This window comes from Rhipicephalus sanguineus, chromosome 5 (genome assembly GCF_013339695.2).
Source record: "Rhipicephalus sanguineus isolate Rsan-2018 chromosome 5, BIME_Rsan_1.4, whole genome shotgun sequence".
Lineage (NCBI taxonomy): Eukaryota > Metazoa > Arthropoda > Arachnida > Ixodida > Ixodidae > Rhipicephalus > Rhipicephalus sanguineus.
The window spans coordinates 190035190-190043620 of record NC_051180.1 but is presented as its reverse complement, the minus strand read 5'-3'; the positions used below and the strand labels follow the sequence as shown (position 1 = coordinate 190043620).

General features: G+C 45.7%; 1 pseudogene; it reads right to left on the bottom strand.

Moving 5' to 3' along the window:
- Positions 1–453: 453 nt before the first annotated feature.
- The window catches only part of LOC125758664 (uncharacterized), a 30779-nt pseudogene continuing 22801 nt past the window's right edge, over positions 454–8431 (bottom strand).

Here is an 8431-nt window from a genome sequence, read left to right as displayed (position 1 = left end):
TCCAAGTTTGCCCCCAAATATAACGGTCCTTATCGCGTCGTGGAACGTCGATCTCATGTAACGTACGTGATCGAGCCGGTCAACCCATCTACTGACAGGCGCCGCCTTGGTCGCGAGACTGTCCACGTGAGTCGCCTCAAGCCATATCACGACCCGCTCCTCCTCTCGTCACCTTGACTCGCCAGGATGGCTCGTCTTTGTCGCCGGGGTATTGCAAGGAGGAAGAAGATCATATGCCGCAGTGGGCCACTACCTTAGCTGAGAGAGCCGAGCACGAGCTGTTGGCGCTTGGACTGTGCCTCTTGTGTTGGTTTTCGCTGCCCGCCTTCAGCGTCCGTAAGCCTCCTTCTCAAGCGCTACTTGTCGCCAATAAACCCCGTTGCACAGGGAACAAAGTGCATGGCACGTGTTTTTGTGCAACCTTTCTGGTTCACATTTCCCTTCCCATGATTTTTAACCACTTGCTTCAGCTTTACTTACACAAAGGCAGCCTGCGCACTGTGGACAAGAATTTTTGCTAATGATCTTTCGTGCAACATAACCTGCAACATAGTAGATCAAAGCACTGTTACTCTTTTTCTCCATGTAGCTCTGATGGTCACTAGACAAGAGCGACTGGATGACATCCTCTGCGTCATTGATGCTTCCACGGTCAAGAAGGCCGTCTATCCTGTCCACAAGGCTCGTTGTTGTAGAGAGTTCATTTGGGCTGAGCAGCGCCTTGATGACGTCTGGTGGGCAGTTGCCCCCTCTGGGCGGCTTGGCTAGTTTGTAAAACGCTAGCAAATTGACAGTCACGAGGAACTGCGAAACTGTTGGGTGGTCATTGCACCCTGATGATTGTCTGATTATTCCAAAAAGGTTCTCTAGCTTATCCTGGCTTAAGCGGGACGTACGTGAAAAGATACTTGAAGCCAAGTGTAGATGTTAAGTAGGACAACAAATCAAGGGTACTCTTGATAGTAACTCTTAGTACAGAAGCTGTGCTTTCTGTAAGAAAACCACCACCGGCTGGTTTTGCGTGCTGCTCCCGCTCTTTCAAGTACTCAAGGAAGGAACCCTATCAAGAAGTGCATGTTTGGACTGTCAGGCTTGAGTGCTTTTTCGCTTGTCCGTGATGTCATGACACGAATCAGGCGATTCATTTCTTTCACAAAATCTACAGTCGGCTGCACAGTCTTATACGAAGACTGAATGTGCTCCTTGTACACAAAAAGCCCATTGATGACCTGGTCGCCGAAGAGCTGAAATGCAATGTCCGCCTTCATTTTTTCGAAACAGTTTGGCTTAATGTGTGCATTGGTAATGCTGGGCATCACTTTCAGCGTAACACTTTCCCTATCAGCTTCGAAAGCTACTTGAATGATGCCACTGTGGACATGTCCGGCTGGTGTCAGGTACCCTTTTGCAACAAATCCATTTCTCACGTTTTTCATTAAGTGTGGAAAATCCGACACAAAGAACAGCTGTCTCTTCGGATCGACTGGGTGCTTGGTGCTGCTCCGTACATGGCTTGAAGAACCTTGTAAAAAAATAAACATATCTCATAAAAATCGACGCGTACTTCATCCCAACTTGTAAAACAAATATAAAGAGCGCGCTCTAAAGTAGCACAAAATTGTAAAAACCATGCACTGAGGATATTAGGGAAATAAGATCGCACCCTGTATTCCAAACAGCCGCCTTCTATTCCAGCTGGCACTGTCGCACGTTATGCAGTCCACAAATAGACCAGCTTTTTCTGCAAGGATGGCTGTTTCCACAATGATTTGCGCCAGTGTCGCGGATTTCACATTGGCCTTGGACGCAAAAACACCAAGGATTTGTGTCCAGTTTCCTGCACAAACAATGGTAGAGGTACTTTCTGAGAGCACACGCCTCATATAGTATGCTGTTGCAAAGAAAAAAAAAGGACGGTAAGTCAGCTCACCAGTGAATGGCTGAAAGAGCACAACCATGGCGTGGTCTGCCAGCACATTCTTCTGCTCAGCAGGTGTGTGATCCCCGAGGTCGACAAAACCTTCAATGTGACCTGAATTTCAAAAGAAAGGCACAGGACGTACATTCAGTTTTATTTTCTGGCATCTCTCTAGAATAGTTAGAATACTGGGGCGTTTCAAGAAATTCGCCCGAAGATCCTTAAAAACAAGGAAAATGCGATGTTTGCACGCTGCCTTCACAATTACTCTTTCTGTAGCGGCAGGCATCTCAAGATGGGTAATTGAATTACCTTTTTAGTGAGTGGAGACAGGCGGTCTAGTCAAGTAAGAACTGGAATTGAAATTCTTACTGATAAAAGCTCATTGACACTTTGGAATTTCCAAAAGAGAGGCCGCTGGTAATTTTTGCGAAATAATGTAACGAAACCGAAACCATTGTACCGTAGAGCGCAACTGTACTCGAGCAGACGCCCAGAATGACGCCACTGTTTTCGACAGCGATTGCAGTGGTGTTAGTTGTTTTGCCTTCAGCAACATGTGCACAGTGCGTGCTACCATGGCAAACGTAGCTCGCACACCCACGAAGCGAAAAAAATCGAAAACTGACATAAGAACGCCTGCTCACTCTGGTCGTCTCGTAAAAGCATTGCGCCCTTCGATGTTTCGGTTTCGGTTTCACTGGCGAAACTATACTTTTTATTTTAAATTCCCGAAATTTTTCATGCGGGCGCTTTTTGTAAGTCTCAAAGCAGTTGTGGGCCCTTCGCAGGAAGGACTTAATTCTCCCATTTTACCTGACTGCGTCTATTTTCTTTCATTATAAAACATTATTTCAATCTCTGCATGCCGTAATGGATGTCTCTAGTCATCTTAAATGTCTGCCACCGCAGCAAAAATAATCGCGAAGGTAGCGAGCAAACATTGCAGTTCCATTAATTTGAGGATTTTTGGATAAGTTTCTTGAAAAGTCCTGCATAGTACACACCCGATGAAGCGACCTCGTACATTGAGCGCACGGGAAGACGGCGCGCATAAAACAGCGGTTCCCCTCCGCATGCACAGCATACAGCGCGTTCGGGGTTATATAGGATTTTATAGCAATTTGACTTAAATTTATACACAACATATATGTCGGCGACGGCGAAGATTCGCTTGAGTTACCGCAAAAAAAAAAGCACTTTTCAAATCACCCTATGCGCGCATGCACCTTTCGTAGTACATTTCTCTTGAGCGAAATCGTGACGATTATTCCTCTATGCACACAGAACTTTCCAATAATATGGGATGCAAAGCTATACTCACCAGCTGATTTTACATTTAGATGCTCGGAAAGCTTGATCTCGTCGATGACGAGGCCACCATGACGACTGCAAACATCCATGGTCTTCGTCTTCTCAGTCAAGGCATTGAAGATACTGGCACTGAGGCCAAAGCCGCCCTTGAAGCGCTGTAGGTACCTTCGCAGGCAAGTTCTCCCGGGCAGTACCATAATGGCTCCTTGCGTAGATGTTCGTATAACTTCGGGCTTCGCATCTTCATCATGATGCATTCCACAATCCATTCGTCGTTGTATTGCATGCCTTTATGCGACTTCCGTCGTGCAGCAAGGAAACAGCTCTTGACAGCGAGTTGCTGTTTTGGGGGAAGAGACTTAATTGTACTTTCAAATGCCTCTTCGCTAACTGCCTCGTTCTGCGCTTTCATACGATCCACCTGTTTTTTTTTTTTTTTTTTTGCATTTGCGAGTCTCTTCTTGATTCTCGGCAAATTGTGAAAAATGTTCTTACAAAGCTTCTTTTCGGCATCATTTCTTGCGCTTTCCTTTCCCCTTTTCTTTCTCTTGCAGGCCTGGTTTTGGACGAGAACCCTCTGGCACTTGTAGAAAACGCAAGGCTTCCCGTCTGACTGCACTGACAGCAAGCATTTTTCAGAAAGAAACATGCCTCTGAATGAGTAATTGTGTTTCGATGAAGCTGGCTTTAAGCCACACCCACCGCAAAGAGCTGTTATCATGGGCGTCCGGAGGGGGGTGCAAGGGGGGGCAGCTGCCCCCCCCTTGGAATTTCGGATAATAATTTTCTATGCAGTAGCAGTAAGCTACACAGCTTGATTAGCGCACTCCAGTCCCGCATATCCGCGTGAAACATCATTCAGGATTACCAGCCAACATTGCACGTTACATACTGCTATGGACTAATCTTGCCGGTCATGTCACGGCAATGAAACAAAAGCTACCTATGCTGTATGTCCCCCTCCCCCTCCCCCGCCCTCTGCTGATGCACCCCCCTGGAAAAAGTTCTGCGGACGCCCTTGGCTGTTATCGAAGCTTCCTTGATGAGGGATTCTGCCTCATCACTACGTGTGAGGATTTGCTTTGATTTTTCCCGTCCTCTTAGGTACACCGTTGCTACTACTGATTGCCGTTCAGGCAAAGGCTTCTCGAAGTAGACCATTTTCTCGATGAACAGGGCGCTGAAGTTGTTCATTTCGCTTTCGCAATAAGCGTACCCCAAGCAACGCTGGCCGACTGCCGACGATTGGCTCATCACTGGGAAATAGTCAGCAGCCGACTTCACTGGCCACCAGGCATCCGAAAAGGGTCGGCCGGAGGTGCGCTGCCAGCTACGTCGGCACTAGATCGGCTGCACGATTCGCGCCACCGTCGGTGGCCGAGTGAACGCCGAGCGCGCCAAACGCTTGTCGGCACTTGGTCGGCTGCACGATTCCAAGGAGGTTTAAGGAGGTTTAAAAATATTCTGGAGTGGAAGCTCTCGCAACGCCTTGCCAGCGAAATATTTGTAACCTCCTTGCACGATTCGCACCACCGTTCGTGGCCGAGTGAACGCCGAGCGCGCCAAACGCTTGTCGGGGCGACAAGTCGGCAACACGTAGTGCCGGCCTTGGTTGCCGGCAGAGGATTCAAACAGCGTGTATTATTTTAGGGCAGCAGAAAATACACTGCAGGAAGTGTAAACAACTCCTACAGTGTGATTTTTTAAACATTGCAAAAATCACCTGTGACAAACAACATACTTGTGGTCCTTGAGCTGATTACACCAAGTGGTAGAGATTATTTGTGCAAACAATCCAAATACATTATTGACTAAACAAAAATAATAGCGAGCCGTTACATTCGTGCATGGTTTGTCCAGGCGTGCGTATCTACTTTTAAAAGTAAAGGTTTTTTCGAGACCATCATTCGCCAACTGTGCGGCAGTATTTAAATAAATGGGCGTTAAACTAGGCTTTTGTCGTTGTTCGATGCTTAAAACGGATTCTTACAAAAATAAACGTGACTGAATCAACAGTGAATTTCTACCTCAAATTTGATGGCATAAATATTAAATCGTAAGATTTCATTCCAATTATTGCAAACTCAGTGGCTACAGTTAGTCAGTTGCAGTAGGTAAGGCAGTGTAATTTGAAGGTCATAAATGAACTTTATTTAGATAGGCGATTATTTATTTTGCTTTTTAATGCAAGTAATGTCACCCGCTTGCATTAAACCGAGCTCACATAATACATTTATGTCATTTCTGAACTAAAACAGCCATTAAAAACAATTCTGTATAACCTAAAAGAAGCATCGTCTGTATACAGACAACATGAAGCATGAAAATTTCTGCGTGCTGCCCGAGCAGCGCTGCACACCCAAACAGTCTGTGGATAGAGAGACGCAGTGTTTTGTTCTAACAGCTAGTCCTTTATTATGTAATTTGCGCAATGTAATGAGTAAAAGTGCTTATCTTTCGCTGACGGATAAGTCAGGCAAGCGGAAATGCCATATATGATATGTGAAAAAAACTCATCAAAAGGCGTGGCCGCAGTGTAAGAGTTTAGTGGCAATACACGAGCAAGAAATATTCTTTCAAGATTGTTAGAACGAACACATAGCAATGGCAATCCACTGAAGACTCGTGCTGTGAAAAATAAAACGCAGGAGGTGTAAAAGTGCGGGAAAGAAGAGGGTCAGCCTAAGGCCAACTAAAAGGAACCGCGCTGCTCTACAGTATAGCTGGGGTCGCTCGCTGGATTTCAAGCAAGACGGACGTGCCGGCCGCGATGTCCTGGATTTCTCCTCGTACCTCTCGCTGACCGGCGCCCCGTGACGGTCGCCTCGCCCGCTATGCCGTGCGCCGCTCATCCACGGGGCCTCCGCCGCTTCGTCAATGTTGTGCGCCGTGCCTCTGGCTGTGTTTCGTGGTCCCGTCCTTGAACTCCCGTACCGTCTCCCCCATCTTTCCTGTCCTCTTCTCTCTTCGTTGGATGGATGTCCCCCTATCACTTCTTTCTCTATTTCTTCCTACTTTTCTTTTAATCCCTCCTTACCCACACCCCTACAAGGCACTGTGCCGTGTCGCCTGATAGGCAGACAGAAATTAGGTGCATTTTTCCTTTCCTCAATAACCACTGAAGAAGAAGAAGTATAGCTAGGGAGCGTGGAGTGAAAAGCACATTTAAAAAAAGAAGCAAAAAAACATGCGCTATTGCGGCCCGCGCCGGGACGCGTGTTTGACAACCGTATGCTACAGAACGCAGGAGAGAGAGGGGAGATCGAGGGAGACGCCCATGTCGTCTGCTCTGGCGTTTATTGGCTGCCGGTACCGCGAACGCCATTTCCGCTTTGCCAGCAGCCGAGGCGGCGGGCATGCCGACGTTGGTGGTTGACGCGCAACTGAGAGCCGCTGTTGTGTGGTGTTTTGTGAATACGCCGGTGATGAGATTGCGTTTGGGTTGTTTCCAAACTACTGAAGCCGTAAGTAAAGTGTCGGGCTGACTGCGTAGATAGACGGCAGCTGCGCACGCATCGCGTAACGACGAGTAGTAGACGTCCAAGACTTGCGCGTTGGAGCGAGACGTACGCCGAGGCCGCACGTTTGTTTGCCTCTATGTATATGCCGCATAGGGTTACACAGCTTCGCTAATATCAAAGCTCGTTTTTTCCCGTAACCTCCGCAGCATGTACGTCACGCATGTTTAAAGCATGTCAAGTTTTAGCCCGTTCGGCTTATTTACCAGTTGCAGGTACGGCCCTACGTTGCCGTTCATGTTTTGAGCAGTTTCGAGGCTACCGACGGCTACGCGTTCGATGCATAACGATTGCACCTGATATTTTTAACGATTAAGTGCTCATTGGAGCACCAAATCAGCTTCTTACCTGCAGCGAGACCGGTCTAAATATGTGCAATGTTGTTCAATCACTGTGTATTTATATGTTTTAAAATAAACTGCCTTGCAACTTGGCATTGCTGTGACCGTTCGTGACATCTCCCGTAGTTTTGCTAACTTTGTGAAGCGATCATTCTACATGACACTGCGATTGTATAACTTGCAGGTGACCGTGGTAACATAAGCAAAATCAGAGAGAAATGAGGTAGTTGTTATCTGAGCCAGGAAAAAAAAGCTAATTTTGACAACATACGAGACACAGAGGATAACATGTGGGTGGCTCTTTTCACACAGCTGCATCACTGAAGTCATGGTACTCTGCTGTGAACACAGTGGCTTCCAACTAAGCACGGTGTGACGATACAGCATCAGATACGAAATTATGTCGAACATAAAGTGAGAGCTCACTGATGGACCATGATTAAGACTATATGACAGCTGAAGAGTGCATGAAAAGCAGTCTTGTTCGTGATGCTAAAGCTTTATCCCAAGCAACCACAGATATCCCTCAGGAATCCAGTATATATCCGTTTCGGAGGTAATGGATATCCAGTGGAGATTCATAAATCTCCGCTGCAGCTCAATCGGAGGTCCGACAGATGTTGAAAAAAAAAACATTTTTGCAGATTCACAGGATATCCAGAACGGGATCCTGTCGTGGACATATTATGGACCTTATACGTATGTTGTGCCTGAATGTACAGTGCTCACAGATTGAAACAACAAGCACAAAGCAACACTCAAATAAGGAAGAGACACGTACACAGGAAGGGCGTCTACGTGTCTGTTCCTTACTCGAGCATTCCTTTACATTTCTTCAGATGCCCAAGTTATGACCAACTAGCCCAAGTGTCTGCATCAGAATAACGACTGGTATGCACAATTGCTCGAGTTAAGTGCGTTATGTTGCTACAAATGCAGCTGCCAAAAGTAATAGTGCCTCTGATATGAGGGTTAAAGTTGAATTTACACCAATACGACACGAACTGAAGATGCTAGAAATAAAATTGCATTCATAACGTAGCTTTAAATTGCATAGTTTCAACCTGTGAGCGCTGAACAATGCCTAAGTGTGATGGAAAGCATAAAGGTGCGGGCCCAGAGCGACTCACCAAGGAATGTAATTGATACCTAAGTGCACTCAGGCAAGTAAATTATATATATATATATATATATATATATATATATATATATATATATATATATATATATATATATATATATATATATTATATATATGTAATATATATATGTTATATATATATATATATATATATATATAGATTCAATATATATATATATATATATATATATATATATAT